The following is a 22,522-nucleotide window of genomic DNA, read 5'->3' as shown; positions in this document are numbered from 1 at the left end:
ACTGAGAACTACCGGAAGTCCAAGCTGGGTTTCGAAGAGGCAGAGGAACTAGAGATCAAATCGCCAACATTCGCTGCATCATGGAGAAAGCAAGAGAATTCCAGAAAAACGTCTATTTCTGCTTCATTGACTATGCTAAAGCCTTTGATTGTGTGGATCACAACAAACTGTGGCAAATTCTTAAAGAGATGGGAGTACCAGACCACCTTACCTGTCTCCTGAGAAACCTGTATGAGGGTCAAGAAGCAACAGTAAGAACCGGACATGGAACATGGTTCAAAATTGGGAAAGGAGTACGACAAGGCTGTATATTGTCACCCTGCTTATTTAATTTATATGCAGAGTACATCATGAGAAACGCCGGGTTGGATGAATCACAGGTCGGAATTAAGATTGCCGGGAGAATTATCAACAACCTCAGATACACAGATGATACCACCCTAATGGCAGAAAGTGAAGAGGATCTAAAGAGCCTCTTGTTGAGGGTGAAAGTGGAGAGTGGAAAAGCTGGTTTGAAATTCAACATTAAAAAAACTCAGATCATGGCATCTGGCCCCATCACTTCCTGGCATATAGAAGGGGAAGAAACGGAAGCAGTGACAGATTTTATTTTCTTGGGCTCCAAGATCACCGCAGACGGTGACTGTAGCCATGAAATTAAAAGATGCTTGCTCCTTGGGAGGAAAGCTATGGCAAACCTAGACAGCATAGTAAGAAGCAGAGACATCACCTTGCCGACAAAGGTCCGTCTAATCAAAGCTATGGTTTTCCCAGTAGTAATGTACGGCTGTGAGAGCTGGACTATAAGGAAGACTGAGCGCCGAAGAATGGATGCTTTCGAACTGTGGTGCTGGAGAAGACTCTTACGAGTCCCCTGGACTGCAAGGAGGTCCAGTCAATCAATCCTAAAGGAAATCAACCCTGAGTGCTCATTGGAAGGACAGATACTGAAACTGAAGCTCAAATATTTTGGCCACCTAATGCGAAAACTCCCTGGAAAAGACCCTGATGCTGGGAAAGACTGAAGGCAAAAGGAGAAGGGGATGGCAGAGGATGAGATGGCTAGATAGCATCACGGATGCAATGAACATGGACTTGAGCATACTCAGGGAGAGAGCGCAGGACAGGAAGGCCTGGCATGCTATGGTCCATGGGGTCACGAAGAGTTGGACATGACTGAATGACTGAACAACAACAACATTGTTTTATTGTGTGCTCTTTGGTTTTAATTTTTGTGAACCGCCCAGAGAGCTCCAGCTATTGGGCGGTATAGAAATATATGAAATGAAAAATAAATAAATAAATAAATAAATAAGAGTGGGGGGAACCAGTGTGCTTGCTCACTCTCACGCACTCACAAACAACTCATGGTTTGTTAAGCATGGGTTGTTTAATCATACAAACTGGGTAAGTATCTGTATATTCAGGACCTGCAATCACACTGTGGGTCTGGGCTCATGGGTACTTAATGGTACAACCACTTCAGGCATGATCAGGCTGTGTCATACAAAGTACATATCAACTGGGTCCTGAAATGAACAAAAACCCTCCTCAGTTTCGTGGTTCTGTGGCTGAACTTGAGTGGGCCAATGTATGCATTACAAAGCCATGCTTCTGATAGAGCTGTTGGTTGAAGATGACACCTGAATGTGTGTGTGGCAGAGTGCTTCATTGGGTAAAACATTCTAAGAAAATAGGAAGCAGAATCAAACCCAGAGTCCATCTAGCCCAGAATTGTCAACACTGACTGGCAGCAGCTCTCCAGGGTCCAGGCAGGATCCATTCCTAGCCCTACCTAGAGAAGCCCAGGACTGGTCCTTCTGCATGCAAAGCAGGTGCTCTACCACTGAGCTATAGTTCCTTCCCCCAGTTGACAGGAACAAACTCTGATTGAATTAGATACTAGAAAAAGCCACTTAGGTTTGTAAAGAGTGTGCAGGTGCTATCCAGCTGGTGGTTTAATATTCTAAGCAGGCTGATTCCTGTTGACAGGAATTTCCACGTTCTTAGACATGCAGGACTCCAGCATTAACCCTTTCCTGCCCTGATTTGCGCTACGCATGCCTACAACACGCCCATTGCAAAATGCGAAGTTGGTTCGGGGAAGGAACAGACAACCATGGGGAAACCCGCATCAACCCCAAAAAATCGCAGTACAACTACTCCTTGGAACTCCGCATTTTCCGGGTGAAAGCCACAGATGGCTGCGAAGTCACAACTATGTCATCTATCACGAGGGACCTTGACTCGCACCTGCCCTGGGTTAAAAGTCCAGTGTAGATGGGGTCCTGGGCTGTAGGCTGAGGCTGCACACTGGCCATGTGCTCACAGTGTGTGCCTCGCTATGATGAGATGTACTGAATTTCTGTTGAAAACAAGGATGGGTAATATGCTGCCCATGGACTGCATGCAACCAATTCCCCCACTCCCCAGCGCTGCTGAATTTGCCACTAAAATTTGGCAGCATAGCAGCAGGGCACTGCCCCCCCACACACACATTTTCCTTTAAAACAAGGCACTCAGGGAGATATATAGTACTTTTTCTAAATTTGTATCTATAATTATGAACCAGCATATGCAGTTTTATGCAAATGTGTTCCCCTTTTGTCGTCTTTTTTGGCAATGCATAAGTGGCCAACCAAATGTGAACTGAACTGTCTCTATTTCAGTTTCTTATTATCAAGCGGTATTTAAAGGATATCGGGAATAAAGAGACCTGGGGGTGGGGTGGGGAACTCACCTGTAAACCAGACAGATTCTTGTCTCCTTCTTCCATATTCTATTTTGGACACTCACTCATTTTCAGAGCACTCTTTTAGTCATGGCCCAGATAACCATGCAACTAGTTCCACATGCCCACGGGGGCTTCAGACTTCTGTTTCCCAAACAATAGTGTAAGCCATACATGCTGCCTGGCAAACTAATTTTGAAACTGTGGGGATTAACTTCAGGTGGAAAATGAATAAACGTTAGCACAAATCATTCAGTGTTAACCTGAACAACATTCTTACTACTTCTGCTGCTTGGCAGGTGACCAACAGACTATAACATTATCATTTTAAAGATAGAAATGTGAGTTTATTAAAGCCAGATAATACAAAGAAATAACATGAGACACACTGGGTTTAATTAGGCTCACAATTCCTCTACCAACTTTATTCCTGATGAAAAGAATACCGATTTTTCAACTCAATGCAAAATGCATGTTAGTTGCTAACATTTGTGAATGGATTTCCTATGAGATTCTAAAAGAAAAAAAGGGAAAGCAATTAATGAACAAGATGATGGAGTTCTAAACAAAGGGCCATGTCTTCTGGCCGTGTTCCTTTAGATGTTGTTTAATTTAAATGGATAAAAAAGCTGATAACAAAACGAGAATTTACATTTCCTGGAAATAGTTTTGTTTTGCTTCCCTCTTCAGGCTTCTATGAAGATGCTTTAAGATAGATATACATATTCAGACAGTGCTTGGAGCGATACTGCTGAGAAGAAATACCCATGAATTGGCAGCCAGCTGTTCAATCTTAATGTCTCCTGATTTATACAGTCTGCAATAATTTGGTAGTTCTTTGCAAAACACAAATGTATTTATCATAGCTTAAGCTACTTATTGTAGTCATTCTTTGATTGAAAGGATTTTTTTGGTAGAAATTCTCAAGGGGATGATCCATATACAAGATCATGGAAGAAATTAATTATGACTTCTTTCTATTCATGCTTTAGCTAAAGCGTTGGATTTAGGTGCTGAAGATGTGTGGTGCTATACTACCTAGGAGTCAACTTCACTGAACTCAGTTGGGCTTACTTCAGAGTTTACATATGTAGGATTGCACTGTTGGTAGTTTAGTCTGTCTTTTTTTTAACCTTAATTAGTCTGTCTTTTTTTTAAACTTAAATGTTTATCCTATTGTTGCTTTTTCTTTCTTTTTTTTACTTTCACTGCAAATGGCCCCATTCTTCTTATCCTCCCATTTTTGTACCATGTGTTTCTCCCATACATACACACATTTTTTCTTCGCAATGCTCTGTGAAGTAGGTTAGACTGAGAGATCATCATGAGTTGTACAAAGTCACCCACTGAGTCTTCTCATGGTCAAGCAAAGATTTGAACCCTGGTCCTCCTATACCACATTGGCATCCTTCCACTAATATGGCCATGATGGCTCCTCTGGGAATGAGAGGAGTCACAGTCCAACCCATCTGGAGAACACCAGGTTGGAAAAGGCTTCTATAGTCTATTGGTCTGCACTTCACTCTGCCAGTTTTGGACTTCACTTTGCCAGTTTTGGCTATCTATACAATTGTACCTGAACAAACAAAAAATAACCATTCTGAATACACAAAACTTTGCCCTTGCTTTGTCAAACGTAATTATACTTGCTGTAAGTCAAAGCTATGGTATGGCGTTTGACAATATTTGCTCTTACACTATTGGACTGCCTTAAAAAACAAACCAATAAACATGTTTCTTTAGAAATTCACAATTTCCTCCTATCAGTGCTGAATGCATGTGCTTCCTTTAAATTAGCCCCTTGCTCTTTAAGCCTAGCATTCTGTGGTGGTACAATCAAGGCAAAACTTCAATAACTTTTCAGCTGCAAGTGGATCACAGGATCGATCTAGGCAACCATCTTAGCCTCTGTGACCTGGTTCACACATAATAACAACCCATTGGTTTAAAAATAGATTGGGCTGTCATGCACGAGCAGTCATGCAGGCAGCACACTTGCCTCTTCCACTTTAGCGCATAACCCACGGTCAGCTCCTTCACAGGCTGTGGAGCATAACATGCGAACCTGGACCGCTGGGTTTACAGTTAACCCATGGTGCATGACAACCAATCGCAAACACATGTGTTCTGAAATGCTTCCTTTGAAATTTAATCTTGCCAATAATCCTCTCTGATACTCCTGTCAAACAAACAAACAACACAACACAGGGCCTAATTTTTAGGAAAGCTGATTTTAATAAACTCAGAACAATTATCAGTAAGGTCCCATGGCAAGCGACTCTAACGAGAAAAGGAGTCCAAGATGGGTGGGAGCTTTTAAAAAAGGAAATTCTCAAGGAACAATCACAAACAATTCCAACAAGAAGAAAAGGTGGAAGACAACAGAAGAAGCCAATGTGGCTTCACAAAAAGCTTAGGGATGACCTGAAAACAAGACACATATAGGAAGTGGAAAGAAGGCCAATTAACAAAGGAAGAGTTGTTGTTCAGTCGTTACGTCGTGTCCGACTCTTCGTGATCTCATGGACCATAGCACACCAGGCCTTCCTGTCCTCCGCTCTCTCCCTGAGTGTGCTCAAGTTTATATTCATTGCATCAGTGATGCTGTCTAGCCATCTCATCCTCTGCCGTCCCCTTCTCCTTTTGCCTTCAGTCTTTGCCAGCATCAGGGTCTTTTCCAGAGAGTTTTCTCTTCGCATTAGGTGGCCAAAATATTGGAGCTTCAGCTTCAGTATCTGTCCTTCCAATGAGCACTCAGGGTTGATTTCCTTTAGGATGGACTGATTTGACCTCCTTGCAGTCCAGGGGACTCGTAAGAGTCTTCTCCAGCACCACAGTTTGAAAGCATCAATTCTTCGGCGCTCAGCCTTCCTTATAGTCCAGCTCTCACAGCCATACATTACTACTGGGAAAAAAGGAAGAGTACAGGCAGGTAGCACAGAATTGCAGGGATGGCGTCAGGAAGGCTAAAGCTGAGAACGAGCTGAGGTTAGCAAGGGATGCTAAAAACAACAAGAAGGCTTTCTTCAGCTACATGCATAGTAAAAGGCAGAGGAAAGAAATGGTGGTTCAGCTATTAAATAAGGATGGCAAACTGGTAACAGATGACAAAGAAAAGGCAGAGGTGCTCAATTCCTACTTTGACTCAGTCTTCTCCCAAAAGAGGGTCTATGACCCCCCTGGCAAAGGCGAAGTACAGGCTGAAGGGGCAGGATTGCAGCTTGAGATCAATAGGCATATGGTCAAGGAACACCTCATTACTTTGAATGAGTTCAAATCTCCAGGGCCAGATGAACTGCATCCTAGAGTAATAAAGGAACTGGCAGAAGAACTCTCAGAACCGCTGTCTATTCTCTTTGAGAAATCATGGAGGACGGGTGAAGTGCCAGATGACTGGAGGAGGGCGAATGTTGTCCCTATGTTCAAAAAGGGTAAAAGGGAGGAACCGGGGAACTACAGACCAGTCAGTCTGACATCAATCCCTGGGAAAATTCTGGAGCAGATGAGAAAGCAATCCATCTGGAAGCACCTTGAAAACAATGCCGTGATTATTCGAAGCCAATATGGATTTGTCAAGAACAAATCCTGCCAGACGAATCTGATCTCATTTTTTGATCAAGTAACCTCCCTTGTGGACCATGGGAATGCTGTAGACATCATATACCTCGACTTCAACAAAGCTTTTGACAAAGTGCCCCATGATATCCTGATGAGCAAACTAGCTCAAAGTGGGCTAGATGAAACAACGATCCGGTGGATCCACAGTTGGCTACAGATCAGACTCAAAGAGTGCTTATCAATGGGACCTTCTCAAACTGGGGAGAGGTAATGAGTGGGGTACCACAGGGCTTAGTCCTGGGCCCAGTGCTCTTCAACATTTTTATTAATGACTTGGAGGAGGAGATGCAGGGAATGCTGATCAAATTTGCAGATGACACAAAATTGGGCGGATTAGCTAATACTTTGGAAGACAGAAACAAAATTCAAAGTGATCTGGATAGACTGGAGCACTGGGCAGAAAACAACAGAATGACATTTAATAGGGATAAATGCCAAGTTCTGCACCTAGGAAAAAGAAACCAAATGAACAGTTACAAGATGGGGGATATGTGGCTCAACAACACTACAAGCGAGAAGGATCTTGGAATTGTTGTCCATCACAAGCTGAATATGAGCCAACAGTGTGATATGGCTGCAAAAAAGGCAAATGCTATTTTGCGCTGCATTAATAGGAGCATAGCTTCCAAATCCCGGGAAGTATTAGTTCCCCTCTACTCAGCACTGGTTAGGCCTCATCTGGAGTACTGTGTCCAGTTCTGGGCACCACACTTTAAGAAGGATGCAGACAAACTGGAGAGGGTTCAGAGGAGGGCAAGGAAGATGATCAGGGGACTGGAAACAAAGCCCTATGAGGAGAGACTGAAAGAACTGGGCATGTTTCGCCTTGAGAAGAGAAGACTGAGGGGAGATATGATAGCGCTCTTCAAGTACTTGAAAGGTTGTCACAGAGAGGAAGGCCAGGATCTCTTCTCGATCATCCCAGAGTGCAGGACACGGAATAATGGGCTCAAGTTACAGGAAGCCAGATTCCGGCTGAACATCAGGAAAAACTTCCTGACTGTTAGAGCAATACGACAATGGAACCAATTCCCTAGGGAGGTGGTGGGCTCTCCCACACTGGAGGCATTCAAGACGAGGCTGGACAGCCATCAGTCAGGGATGGTCTGACTTGGATTCCTGCATTGAGCAGGGGGTTGGACTCGATGGCCTTGTAGGCCCCTTCCAACCCTACTATTCTATGATTCTGTGAATTGCAAGTAATAAGATTAGGCATGGTCAGTATCCAGCTGTGTCATTCCGCTAGCCCAAATGGCATTGCACTAGCAGAAACTAGGTTCAAAATTATGCACAAGAGGAGAATCCCAATGAAGTTACATTTGCATGAGCAAATGTTGTGCGTAACACTTATGCGACCTGTTGTGCATTGTGCCTGTGTAACTGTGCTTGCGCAACTGGTTGCACAATGGAAAGACCTGACAGAGCTCCACTAGCTAATATTTGAGTTTGCGGAATGACACCACTGGATACTGTTCCATGTCACAGTGTAATAAGTAGATGCTGTACAAAATTATTTTTAAAATAACTCTGCCCAATTGTTTACCATCTAAAAGAATTTAAATAACTAATTTTCCCACTGGAGCTTAGTCTCTTCATCTGGACCAGGGATAGCCATCTTGTGGCCCTTCAGATGTGTTGGCCTACAGCTCCCATCAGCCCTAGACAATGGTGAGGGATCATGGGAGTTATATGACAAAACACCTGGAAGGCCACAAGTTGCCCATTCCTGATCTAGACATTACAACAGCAAATAATAGGCTTTCTTCTTGCATGAACTGAATGGAGGCTGAATTGGGACAAGGGGCTATCGACAAAACCCTTAAGCAGGGTCACACCCTCAAATCTCCACTCAGCTATGAAGGTCACTGGGTGAACCTGGGCTAGTCACTATCTCTAGCCTAAGCGAACTCATAGAGTTGCTGTCAGGTTAAAATGGGAGGAAGAACTATGTGCGCTGCCTTGAGATCCTTGGAGGAAAAGTGGTACATCGGTGTAATAAATAATATGTGATTGCTATGGCCCACTGGCATTGCCAAAAGCTCTGTAATAGATGGATCAGCCCCATTCAGGCATTATACCTGAACAGGGTATATCAATGTGTGTAAGTGGTATAGGATCATGCACATTGGCCCCCAAACATCTGTGTCCTGTTTCTTCAGTGTCCGACCTCCCTGTGCTGCTTTATCAGGGTTCCTGATCGTGGGGAGGCTTCTACTCACATTCACACAAATGCAAATAAAAGCCTCCTTCAGATCTTTCCCCTCAACACAGGAAGGTCAAGGCCTGAGGGGGCAGTGGGGGAGCATATGGGGATGTTGGGGGTGGGACCAGTGCACACAGCCCCATGCTCTTTTCACACTTTGATATACCCTGTTCAGGCTTGAGACAATGCAGCAAATGAGGTAAGCAAGGCTTTAGTGGCAATGGCGGCAGCTGGGACTTCTTGGTAGGGAAGTGGGACCTAAGGAAAGACAAATCCATTGTTTGTTCCACCTGCAAATATAGTGCAAATAAGGACCCGTTGGCAAGTCCACTCCCAAATATAGTGCAAAAACTTACAAATAAGGACACAATGACAAACTTTTATCCCCAGACTACCAACGTAACTAAAAAGATATAAAAACAAATAGGTAGAATTAGCAATGCTAATAATGCAGCACAAAGATTGCAAATGTAATCTCAGTTTTACACTGCTAGCATTATTAGTTATTAATCACTTTTGAAGTCATTGAAATGCCTATTTGTCAAAATAATTTAAACCAATCTTAAATTTAATCATAGCCCAAATAATTGTGCTGCACACAGTTTAATTACAATTGCAACAATATTTTAATAGGTACTGCCACTTATAATTCAGTTAACACTTCAGTGGCATGATACACTGAAATTTAAGGACTTTAATCCCATTGATTTCAATGGGAGATATTTCAGCATGTGATTAACTTTCCCACTGAAAACAAGGGGCATTGCTTGGCACTTAAAATATTTGGGGGATAGGCCCATAGGACACAAATCTGCATAAAATCTGCATGTGCTGATTTATATATGTATGTGCAAATGTAGGGTTAATTATTAGGATTTATTTACATTTCATAGAAGCCAATTTCATAGCCGATTAATCTCCAAACCAAATCACACCACACCAAATAAAATTCTTAAATTTGCACTCACAAAAGATAATCCCACATCAGTAGTTCTTCAATTACAATTAATTTGCATTGGTTGTGAACAGGTATGAATGCAGAAAAAAGGAGTGGATGATTTCATGACAGCTTTCACACACACGCATCCCTAAAAATGACAACTTCTGCACCAAAATAAAAATTCAAAAATTTGACAGAGCACTAATTCAGAAGCAAGCCAAAGGCAAATTAGGGGTCATCCACAATTAATTGCCCACTTCCCACCCATCCTTCTCCAACATTCAATTAATCAGAGTGGATGTAGCTCACAGGGAGAGTTAACCATCCTCTTCCCAGCCACAGTTCCCCCTGCAAATTCCCCCTACATGGCAATTAAGCCAAGGAACCCTATACGGCCTATTAGCACCTATGGAGGTTCAGGGCTCCAGGAAATAGATCTTGGGCTTTGAGAAACAGATTCAGGGCCCATGACCCATGGGCCCAGGGCAAGCAATGCCCCTGCGAAATCATGGGGTATAAGGTTGATAAATTTGACTGGATCTTAACCCAAATTTGCAAAGTGCTTTACAATTATATATTGTGGTTTTTTTGGTTTTTTTACCCAGACGTGATAGGCTACGTAAGTTTTTGCATAGCCTATCATGTCTGGGTAAAAAGAAAGAAAGACCCGATTGCAAATGGCGGCTGCGGCAGCCGGTCAGAAAACCAGGCGCTGCCACCGCCATCCGGAACATCTGCCCCAGGTAAGTCTCATCCCGGGGGGGATCCTCGGGGGGGCAGGGGGGTGGCAGGCCATTCCGCCATGGATTTCGGGTGGCTGAATGCCAGTGCATTCGGCCTCACTGAAATCCGTGGCTGAATTCTCCGCCATCCCTAGCTGTTTTCCTGCTGTTTTCCTGAGCGGGCTTGTCTGATCTCAGATGCTAAGCGGGGTCGGCCCTGGTCAGTAGTTGGATGGGTGACCGCCTGGGAATCAGGCTTCCTGCATTGAGCGGGGGGTTGTTCTATCCCTTCAAATGAGACTAAGTTTTACCCCCTCCTATCCCTCGCGCCGGATGTTTTTTTTTTTTAAATTAAGGCGTTATCCTCGCAGAATCGGGGCTTCTCCACGATGTTTTTTTTTTCTAATTCAGGCATGATCTTCCCTCCTGTGATTGGACAGGAGGGAAATACAAACACTGCCGTATATGGACACGTGGGGGAGGGGACTACGATCGGATACGGTAGCGAAGGTGGAAAATCAGAGCACATTAAGGGGAAATACTGGGATATTAGGGTATTGAAAGCGGGAGCACGGAAGTGGGAAATTCCGGTTCCAATTCAAGATAGACAGAGTGCCTGAGGAACTATGGACGGAGGTCAGTAACATTGTTCAGGAGGCAGCAACGAAATCCATCCCAAAGAAAAAGAAATGCAAGAAAGCCAAGTGGCTGTCTGATGAGGCTTTACAAGTAGCTGAGGAAAGAAGGGAAGCAAAAAGCAAGGGAGAAAGGGGAAGATATACCCAACTGAATGCAGAGTTCCAGAGAATAGCAAGGAGAGACAAGAAGGCCTTCTTAAATGAACAATGCAAGGAAATCGAGGAAAACAACAGAATGGGAAAGACTAGAGATCTCTTCAAGAAAATTGGAGATCTCAAGGGAATGTTTTGTGCAAAGACGGGCATGATAAAGGACAAAGAAGGCAGAGACCTCACAGAAGCAGATGAGATTAAGAAGAGGTGGAAAGAATACACAGAAGAACTATACAGGAAAGATCTTAATGTCCTTGATAGCCATGATAGTAATGTCCTTGATAGCCATGATAGTGCGGTCACTGAACTTGAGCCGGACATCCTCGAGAGTGAAGTCAAGTGGGCCTTAGGAAGCATTAGTAACAACAAAGCTAGCGGAGATGACAGTATTCCAGCTGAGCTATTTAAAATCCTAAAAGATGATGCTGTTAAAGTGCTGCATTCAATATGCCAACAAATTTGGAACACTCAGCAATGGCCGCAAGACTGGAAAAGGTCAGTTTACATTCCAATTCCAAAGAAGGGCAACGCCAAAGAGTGTTCAAACTACCGCACAATTGCGCTCATTTCACATGCCAGCAAGGTGATGCTCAAAATCCTACAAGCTAGGCTTCAGCAGTATGCGAACCGAGAACTACCGGAAGTACAAGCTGGATTTCGAAGAGGCAGAGGAACTAGAGATCAAATCGCCAACATTCGCTGCATCATGGAGAAAGCAAGAGAATTCCAGAAAAACGTCTATTTCTGCTTCATTGACTACGCTAAAGCCTTTGATTGTGTGGATCACAACAAACTGTGGCAAATTCTTAAAGAGATGGGAGTACCAGACCACCTTCCCTGTCTCCTGAGAAACCTGTACGAGGGTCAAGAAGCAACAGTAAGAATCGGACATGGAACAACCGAGTGGTTCAAAATTGGGAAAGGAGTACGACAAGGCTGCATATTGTCACCCTGCTTATTTAACTTATATGCAGAGTACATCATGAGAAATGCCGGGTTGGATGAATCAGAGGTCGGAATTAAGATTGCCGGGAGAATTATCAACAACCTCCGATACGCAGACGATACCACCCTAATGGCAGAAAGCGAAGAGGATCTAAAGAGCCTCTTGTTGAGGGTGAAAGAGGAGAGTGCAAAAGCTGGTTTGAAACTCAACATTAAAAAAACTAAGATCATGGCATCTGGCCCTATCACTTCCTGGCATATAGAAGGGGAAGAAATGGAAGCAGTGACAGATTTTACTTTCTTGGGCTCCAAGATCACTGCAGACGGTGACAGTAGCCATGAAATTAAAAGACGCTTGCTCCTTGGGAGGAAAGCTATGGCAAACCTAGACAGCATAGTAAGAAGCAGAGACATCACCTTGCCAACCAAGGTCCGTCTAATGAAAGCTATGGTTTTCCCAGTAGTAATGTATGGCTGTGAGAGCTGGACTATAAGGAAGGCTGAGCGCCGAAGAATGGATGCTTTCGAACTGTAGTGCTGGAGAAGACTCTTACGAGTCCCCTGGACTGCAAGGAGGTCCAATCAGTCCATCCTAAAGGAAATCAACCCTGAGTGCTCATTGGAAGGACAGATACTGAAGCTGAAGCTCCAATATTTTGGCCACCTAATGCGAAGAGAAAACTCTCTGGAAAAGACCCTGATGCTGGGAAAGACTGAAGGCAAAAGGAGAAGGGGACGGTAGAGGATGAGATGGCTAGATAGCATCACCGATGCAATGAATATGAACCTGAGCACACTCCGGGAGAGTGCACAGGACAGGAAGGCCTGGCGTGCTATGGTCCATGGGGTCACGAAGAGTCGGACACGACTGAACGACTGAACAACAACAAACAACTACGTAGTGTGAAAGGCGGGCGGTGAAACCTCATTGGAAGCGAAAAAAGGTGGTAAGTGTAGAAGAATAGTGTACTGACATTGGGCTTTCAAGTAGCATGAATGCATGATATATCCAGCAGAAAATGAACATGCATTTTTTGGGGGGGGTCTACAACTGGTGATCCATATATCTATCATACTGTAATAGTGAACTTTGGTGGTTGAATGCCTATCCATTTGGAAGCAAAATGGGGTTATCCTAAATAAGGTAATGGTTTCTACACAGTGTGTGTGTGTGGGGGGGGGGGGAGGTCCTTAAGTAAGTATGCAAATTAAAATAAAAGGTGGTGGGGTTTTTTTTGGTTTTTTTAGTGGCTTGAGAAGGACCTGTGAACTTCCAGGATATATGGAATGCTGAGGCGTCAGTTGCCTGGGGTCGGGGGAGGAAACTGGAGGAAAAAGCTATTTTCCTGGAGATGAGGGTTAGAGTGGCTGTGTTTAAAAAAACCTCCCCTTCCTGCCCTATACCCCCTTTCTCTTTCCCTCTTTCACTCATTCCAGAACCCCTCCAGCTACTATACAAATATAAAATACTCCAGTGCCAGGCTGGCAGACTCCAGACCTCTAGAACTACACTATAGGGACATAAGTAGCTGGCTGTACCAAATCATACTATTTGTCCTTCTAGCAAAGGGGTGGGCAACTTGTGGCCCTCCAGATGTTTTGGCCTAAAATTACAATTAGCCATAGTTAGTATTGTGAGGGATGAGGTGAGTTGTAGAGCAAAACATCTGGACGGTCACACATTGCCCACCCCAAACTAGCCATGAACCCTCCAGATATTTTGGCCTACAAATCCTTTCTGATGTTTTGGTTTTCCAGATGTTCTGGCCTACAACTCCCATCATCCCTCACCATTGGCTATGTTGGCTAGGGCTGATGGGAGCTTTAGGCCAAAACATCTGGAGGGCCACAGGTTGCCCTGGTCTACCCTCACTGGTGAAGCTCTCCAAGGTCTCAGGCAAAGTTATTTCAGATCACATGCTATCATCTGATCCATTTAGTACAGCAGGGGAAGGCAGGGCCTACCCTACCATGAAACAGGGTGAGGAGGTGGCAGAGTGGGAGGTGCAGCGAGTTGCACACTCCCCGCCCTGCCAGGAGGAAGTGTTGCCTCTGTGTGTTGCCTTGTCTGCCCCCCATTGCTGCAGCGCCTGCCACCGCCCTCCCTACCCTATTGCTACTGCTACCCACTCTAGTGAGCGGCAAGCAGACCAGCTCTCCCAGTGGTACAGGCCATCTCTGGGGACACCCTCTCCCACAATGCCTGGCTCTGAGGAGGGACCCCTCGAGCCAGGCATTTGGGCATGGCCAGGTCTCCGAAGAGCTGCACCAGCTGCTTTTCTGGCTGCTGTGGCTCTTCAGAAAGTGGCAATATGGTGGGAGATATGGTGTCAAAAGGGCGAGTGGGCTAGGCTCAGGCCGGGCAGAGGGGGAGACAGACGTGGTGAACACACAGGCAGGGTGGGGGAGATGGATAGGGCATGGAGAAAGATGTGGTGGCAGTGGGCAGGGGAGAGACAGATGCGGCACGGGGGGGAGACAGACATGGTGGCAACAAAGGCAGACAGTGACGGCGCATGTGTTCTCCTGCCTCAGGCAGCGGGAGAGCTCGTGCTGGCACTGGTGGAAGGCTTCAGGACAGTGGGAAAGAGAGAAAGAGCATTCTGTTTCTCTTCCCCCCACTCTCCTATGAGGTCTGAAGAAGACTACAAGGCAGGCTGGAGCCCTGAACAGGAGTGTTCCTCATAGGGGCTGGAGATATGCCTCAAGATTTTGTTGCAGGTCCCACTTGACTTTTATATGAATAAAATGGGAGAAAGAATTAGATGTATAGTGTGTTGGGCTACTCTATGCCTTTCCCTAGTGTCTAAATATCCCTTGCTTTAAAAAGCGGGAGGGGGGAGCCTTTTTTGTTCTAGCCCTATTAGTGAATGCCAAAAAATTCAGAGAAGTTGGAAGCTTCTTCTCATCCTGTGAGTCTTCCCCTCCCTCTACCACACTGTTCAGTGTTTTGTAGATGGCTTTAGCAGTGTTGTGGGTTTTACACTACACAATCCCCTTTTGGCATACCTGAAGCAATTGATGCAGAACAACAGATGGCTGGGAAACGACAATGAGACAAAAGCTCCCTGGGTGTTAGAACCTGAGGGAGGCTTTGTTTAACATCAAGGTAAACTGAAGAGAAAAAGTGTCAGTGAATACTATTACTGTTCCATTAAGGGGTTTCTAGAATAACAGATTTACAAAATGTAATGTGAATCTTCATTCAAGAATTATCTCCATGTTTACAGTAGTACATAGAATTCTGTGATACAAAGCTATTCCTTGACCCATACATAGCTCTTTCATGCTACACAGAAAATGTCACAGTCCTTGTACTCCATATTAATTAATTTGGAATAACGTCAATTTCATTTTCCATGTTTAGTCATTCTGAGTACACCTTCTGAGTACAGCAGAGGTGGGGAACCTGTGGCCCTCTAGATACCGATGGACTGCTATTCCCATCAGCCCTTCCCATTAGCCTGTCAGGAGCACCCTAGCTGCCTCTTAAAGTCCCCTCCAGTTGCCAAAACAAGATGCAGACAAAAGGAATTCTTTCCAAGGCTTTATTCCTTTACAACCTAATGACTCTTTCAGATGCTAATTGCCAGCGACTAAGCAAGGAACTGTATCATAACAAAGTAACCTAAGCTCCATGTACGCAGTTGGTCTCCATTTGGAAAAGCGTGGGAAAAGCTCTGAAACTTATGGGCTAGGAGGGGAGGCTCCCGCCCTTACCCGTGGGGCATCGGGATGCAGCCGTTCCCGGAGCGCCAAGCGGGCTGAGCGCCTCCTCTCGGCACCCTCCACCTTGTGCCTCTCTCTGTGCCAGCGCCTTTCATCTAGCAACAACTGCTCTCCCGCTCTTTCACTGCCAGGGTCACTATCTCTCTCAGGAATGCGAACTGGAGGGGGGGCTCTCCCTGCAGCTGTGCCTCTGAGAGACGAGCGGGCTCCTCTCCGACAGATTGTAGTTCTTCCTCAGAATCAGAGCTGCTTTGGGGATCTATGGGCTCAGTTCCAACCCTGACATCACCATGCTGGCTAGGGATGACGGAAGCTGGAGTTCAACAACCTCTGGAAGGTCACAGGTTCTCCACATCTCCATTAAGAAGAGGACTCGGTCAGCCTGGAGAAATTAAATCACTCCTTCTAATAATTATCTCAACTGGTGAGTGCTGCCAGGACTATAACCCAAAGGGGGGCAACTGTGAAACAAGAGGAATAAGCATGCTCTGTGGAAGTATAAAACAAAATTCTTTTAAATACCTCCCAAAGGGACAACCCCTTCAAAAACAGCCCTAAATGAACTGAGCATGCCCAGTAGCCAGATGGAAAGAAAAACTGAATGGTAGGGGAAGGCGGAGGAGTGGGATGCCTTACTTGGAGGGAATGGCTGGTTGGAATCCTTTTAGCACTCCTTTTAGGGGAGGGGGAATAAGCTTCAACATTTTGTTGCAGATCCCACTTGTCCATGCTAAATGAAAATGACATTGAAAAATCAGTGATAGAGGTGAATTTTTTGCTTGTGTTCTTAATCTTATCTGTCATCTTATTAATTCAAAGCAGTGATGTAGCTTTAGATGTAAGTGTTGTCTTCCTAACTCTTAAGCAAACAAAAATAATACTTCAAAACAGCCACACCTTCACGGATTATGATATGGTTTCAACAAATGATTAAGTAGGGGTTTGTGAGCTAAAGAACTTGAGCAAGGAAGTTAATCACTTCCCCCAAAGAAAAAAGATCTGATCCAGATGCAACTAAAGAGGTGGATACAAATTGTAATATAAATACATATATACATTTTCATAGAGAAAATGTTAGGAAAAAAATGCTTGTGGAACTTAAAGAATTAAGCAAAGAACAAACCATTAAGAGCAATTAAATATTAATTTAGCCAGTACTGTGAAATATTTGCATATATACTTCTATGCTATAGAGTCTACAGTCATTTACAAGTATGCATAGCTCATAGATCTCCCCTGGTGTATTTGTCTGCATATTTTTCCTTACTGTATATTTTCCTCTGAAAAGAAAAACGCAATTGGTTTTACTGGAAAAATCCAAACTTAGACAAGTACAATATAAACTATCTACTCAAAATCTGCCTAAAGCATTTCCAGCCAATTAGGCCAGTGTGGTTAGGAACCCATGGTCCTCTAGATGTTGCTAGCTTACAACTCCCATCATCCTTGATCACTGTCTGTGGCTGATGGAGTCAAACATCTAGCGCACCTACCTTGAGGGACTAAACAGCAATGTGTATGATAAAATGTCGGGAACTTGCTGAATGTTGACATTCACTGGTAACTTTGTGCAAGGCAGGAAACATCAGAAAGGTTTGTGTCATGAATCTGGTGGTGTATGTTTACGTTGATGGTATGGTAAATACCCTTTACTTGGAAATAAGGGTGATATTTGGAAATGTATTGACATGAACTGGCATAATTTTCTAAAGACCTAACAGTAAATGTCAACGTTCTCTAACAGGAATGTACTTACAAGGTGTGGGTGAAATGGCAAGATGGAACCAGCACAGATAGACTTACAACCATGGAACAACAAAGAGGGAGATGCTTCTAATTTCTCTGTTTTACTTCTCCAGTTGAAGAAAACCAGAGATATTAGAAGCCTCTTTGCAATTGACTTAGTAGAAACCTGACAACAGTGGGCAATTAAATTAGATCTCAAGGATATAGGCTTGACAGACCAAATCTCAAAAATAGGGACATTGTAGAGACCTGGCATCCAAAATTGTCTATTCAGTTTATATACAAGGGTACCACATTATATTCTTTGGAACCGTTCTGTAGTGACGGCCAACCCTTCACAGCAAGCGACAGCTGGCAAACCCTGACTAATACCTTAACTGTGAGATCACTGTTCTTTCTGTCTACTAAAAGATATTGACTAGTTTAAAATGCACACATGCACACATTCTAAGCGCAAATTATGTGTATTTAAATAGTTTTGGTGGTGGCGGCAAGTGAAGACAGAAATGTAAGCAATTTTTCCTTGTGTGTGTCCCTATGTCCATCTTTTATTTAAGCAAACCTTTGCGTCCTGTCAAATCAGCGTGCCTGTTCCTGCTGTTGTGCCAAAGAAGGATCTCTAGAGAGTTCACAAGATAAATGAAAAGGTCAGAGAAGTGTAGTTTTGTTGCACTTAAATCTTCAAAGGCAAGAGGCAGCTAATCACCAGGGATGTAGTCTAGCATAGTACAAAGAGAAAACAGCTTATTCTAAGAATGGTTTAATAATCAGCGCATTTGGGAGTGGTGGTGGGAGAAATGGTTGTAAGCACACAATGGCAAACTGTTGTCTAAGAACTATTCTCCGAGATTGCAATATTCCCATATATTGCATAACCATCACACCAGTAGCTAAAAACAAAGGTAGCATTCACACTGCCTGTCAAATATCTAAATATTTTACTCTGAAGTTTTTATTAATTTCAATCCAGGCATGGAATTCTAATTCAGGAAGAAGGTAGACTCCCACACATGATATGAAGCCAAAGTGCAATCCATCTATCAGAATCCAAACTAGTACAATGTGCCACAAGCAAAAAACAAGAACTAGAAATAGGTACAGAGCCAAAAACTCAAGGACATGATCTTGTCCAGACTACACATCAAGTTGACAAGCCCATAACATGCATATGTGTAGCACAGTGCTAGGCAAATTTAGCAGGTCTGGGAGCCATTTTCCACCCCTGGCCCCATCCAGTGGCCACACTCCCCCTGCTACCACCACCACATTACTAAAATTCAGCAGCATGGCAACACCCCCCCCAAAAAAAAAAAAACCTCAGTGATTTACCGGAGGCTGAACAGCTTCCATCACATTTTAGCGCTGAAATTTGTGGGACACCATTCCAGTCAAGTCATGTGAAGTTGTCAATGTTATAAAGACTGACCTGTCCTGATCGAGAAATGAACATTTCCACTCATTTCAGGAGTTCTCGCTTTTCTACATGAGGCATTTATTGTGTGCTCGGGATTCCTTACTCATGGTTGTTTATGGACAATGGCATGATCCTCCAGTTTTGCATCTGTTTTTTCAGAGCACTTCCCAGGTATTTTTTTATAACGGGGAAAAGTGGGGTATTATTTCTGACCGCACTGTTTCTCCCTTGTGTATTTGAGCTACTCTGCTATAGCATAGCTCCATCTAGAGGTTATGTAGCAGAAAAGCTAGAAAGGAAAAGCTGTGTAGAGCTTGGATCTCAATTCTGTGATGAAAACGAAAGTAGATACAGTGATCTTGTGTAGAAAAGCTCTTCCTCTGGGAAGTGCTCAATCTCTGTTATTCAAGAGTGCAATCCTATACATGTCTACTCAGAAGGAACCCCCACTGAGTTCAATGGGACTTACTCCCAGGTAAGAGCATATATGATTGCGGCCATAGTCTCATTAGCATGACATTGATTCATGCCACTTTAAAATCTGTGCATCACATTCTCAAGTGGGAGACAAATTGTGCTGAACTGAAAGAACGAGAAGGATGTTGTGCCAGCAATGAAAAGGAAGGCATTTAGGAAGGCTTTTGTAGCAGCAAGATAATGGCTGAGGTTGATTCTTTAGAATTCAGATAATTTTTTATGATTGGCTGATTGTGTTTGTTTTTATAACTGTTTAAAATATATTTTTAAATATTGTATTGTAGTTTATACCTTTTTATTGCTTTGTATGCTATGTATCCAAAGTATGAGCCTCCAGTTATGAGCCTGGTGCTTAGTGTTTTATTGAGGACACACGTACAATCATCCTGAGAGGTCACAGGGGTTAATTGGTTGAAATTCTCTTCTGCTGCACATCAAATTTAAGTCAAAAAGAAAGTACACTTTCCTTATTTGGGGGTCGAAGAGACCACACACCCACTCCCCAAGTTGCTCTCAGTATTTGTTCACAAACTCTGGCATCTGACAGCGACGCGTTCATAATCTCCCCAAGACTTCCTCTCTTGCTCTGTTTTCATGGTGAGATAAGTTCATACCACAGCACTTTTGTAACTATAATTAACTTCAAGATTAGTGGAAGAAAGGGCTGTTGGAGAAGATCTGGAGACTGTTGGCTCTCTAATGCAAGCAAGCTTCTGTTTAGCGTTCCTGGTTGGATTAATGTCAACTGTCAAACGTCAAATGGATATGCAGGTTCTCCACTCTCTGTTGCTCATCAGCCCCAGAAAAATATTCAGCTATCGAAACGTTATCATAATCTACTTGAATTATCATGTACATATAATGGCTTGGATTTTAACAGTGCAAGCCTATATACATTTACTCTGACATAAGCCACATTGAGTTTAATGGGACTTATTCCTAGGTAAGTGTATATAGCATGAGTAGGCAACCTTGGTGCCTTCCAGATGTTTTGGACTACAGCTCCCATAATTCCTGACTGTTAGCCATGCTGGCTGGGATTATGGAAGTTGCAGTCCAAACCATGCCTGCTATATAGGATTGGAGCCTCATCAGTTGCTCATTCATTCATGTAAACCAGGGAGGGGGGAGTTTTATGCCACCTTCTCACTCTGTCTGTACTCCCACACCATTCTCAAGAATCCCCCAACCCACATGACCTTTTTTTTTTCAGCAGGCAAAGGGGACTATCGAGAGAAGGGGGACACAGGAAAGCCCTACTCTGTGAATGTGAACTCTGTTCTGTTTACAGAAGGAAAATTAGGATCCATCCCTTCCGCCCGCCCAAGTTTTGTTTTTGTTTTGTATTATTATGGTTTGATCCTGACTAGCAGACACTGGGCAACTGCATTCTTAAATAGCCAAAAACGCAAGATTTCCCCACATTCCCACACTTTCACTTCTATGCTAAGGTGTTCAAATTTTAGTCCTACTTACAGGAGACCCATTGAAATGAATTTAAATTAGATTAACTTTGGATACAATCCATGGTGTAGAAAACTTCTGTATGGACACATTGTTACCTCCCATACCATTGGTCTAGTGCTTGGTATCATAATCCCAGTGGTTCACTAAGTGGCAATTTAAAGAATGTGTATTAATGTGGTTGAATATGAATACTAAAATAAAAGCATAAGTAATGGTCACAATTAACATAGTGTCCAGAATTGTTTGTTTTTCCCTCTTAAAAGTAATCTAGAGCATATTTAATTTCAGTGCACACCACTTATATAAAATAAAGCACTCCTATAGTTTTCATTGAATATGGTACCTTTCACTTTTCCTCCCAGAGACAAAGCAATTAATAGCAAATTAATAGCAAAGAAAAGAATCAAGACATCCAGCATGTTCCAAGCAGATTGTAATAATGTTCCATCTGCTAAAGGAATTAAATAAATGTGCTAATGTTAGCAATGTACAACACTCGCATTAACATAATTGATTATATGAATGTGTGGTCTTTGTGTTTTTAAAAAATTCTGTAACAAAATATGGTGCTGTCAAGTGACTAATCTACCTCATTTATTATTTTCTTTTCTGTTTCAGTTCTTTTTATCCCTGTGGCTTTTATAATCATCTAATACCTTGATTAGAAGGGTTTTTAAAAAAGGCCTAGCAGACAAAAAGAACTAACATTGTTTTCATAAGAAGGGATTTTCCTCCATCTGCTGTTCCATGAAGTATCTCACAGTTCAATAGGTCAGATGACAGGTGATCTTGTTTTACCACAGATGGTTTCTGATTGACCAACGTCTTGGTGCTGGTTCAAAATCAACCCAGCACCTACAGAAATCTTTTGTAAGATTTTACAAACCCTTAATTAAAATATCAAATCAAAATTTTACCGGTGTGCCTATTCCTAAAGATGTCTGATCTGGCCATGGTCACACATGCCTTAGTTACATCCCATTTGGAATACTGTAACGTGCTCTACATGGGGCTACCTTTAAACTGTTCAGAAGCTTCAGCTGGTCCAGAATGCTGCAGCCAGACTGTTGACTGGGGCCAGTTATAGTGACCACGTGAGCCCCTTGTTACAACAGCTTCACTGGCTACCGGTCTGTTTACGGGCAGAATTCAAAGTGCTGGTTATGACCTATAAAGCCCTATACGGCTTGGGACCAGGCTACCTGAAAAACCACCTTCTCCAATACGAGCCTGCCCAGGTCTTAAGATCTTCAGGAGAGGCCCTTCTTTTGCAACTGCTGCCTTCAGCAGCGTATTTGGTGGCAATGAGAAAGAGGGCCTTCTTGGTGGCTGCTCCCAGGCTGTGGAACTCCCTGCCAAGGGAGGCTATGTTCGCTCCCTCTCTGCTGTCCTTTTGCCAGCAGACTTTTTATTCAAGCAGTCCTTTGTCATGTAAGTGGGTCTGTTGGGTTGGATGCAGTTTTTATTCTGTTGTTGTTGAGTTTTTAATTGTGTTTTAATTCATTTGTTTTATTACAGTTTTAATCAAGTTATATTTGTGATTGTAAGCCACCTTGAGTGCCGGTTTTTTTTGGTAGAAAAGCAGGGTACAAATTAATTAAATAAATAAAACATATCACTTGGTCAATGTCATTAAAATAGGGTGGCCAGCAAATCTATTATATTAGGAACACAGGAAGCGGCCTTATACTGAGATCAGACCATTAGCCCATCTAGCCCAGTACTATCGACACTGACTG

The sequence above is a fragment of the Heloderma suspectum genome, chromosome 7 (assembly GCF_057233095.1).
Source record: "Heloderma suspectum isolate Gila_16-S chromosome 7, 16-S_ref, whole genome shotgun sequence".
Taxonomy (NCBI): domain Eukaryota; kingdom Metazoa; phylum Chordata; class Lepidosauria; order Squamata; family Helodermatidae; genus Heloderma; species Heloderma suspectum.
The sequence above is the reverse complement of the archived record's forward strand: the minus strand, read 5'-3'. Positions refer to the sequence as shown.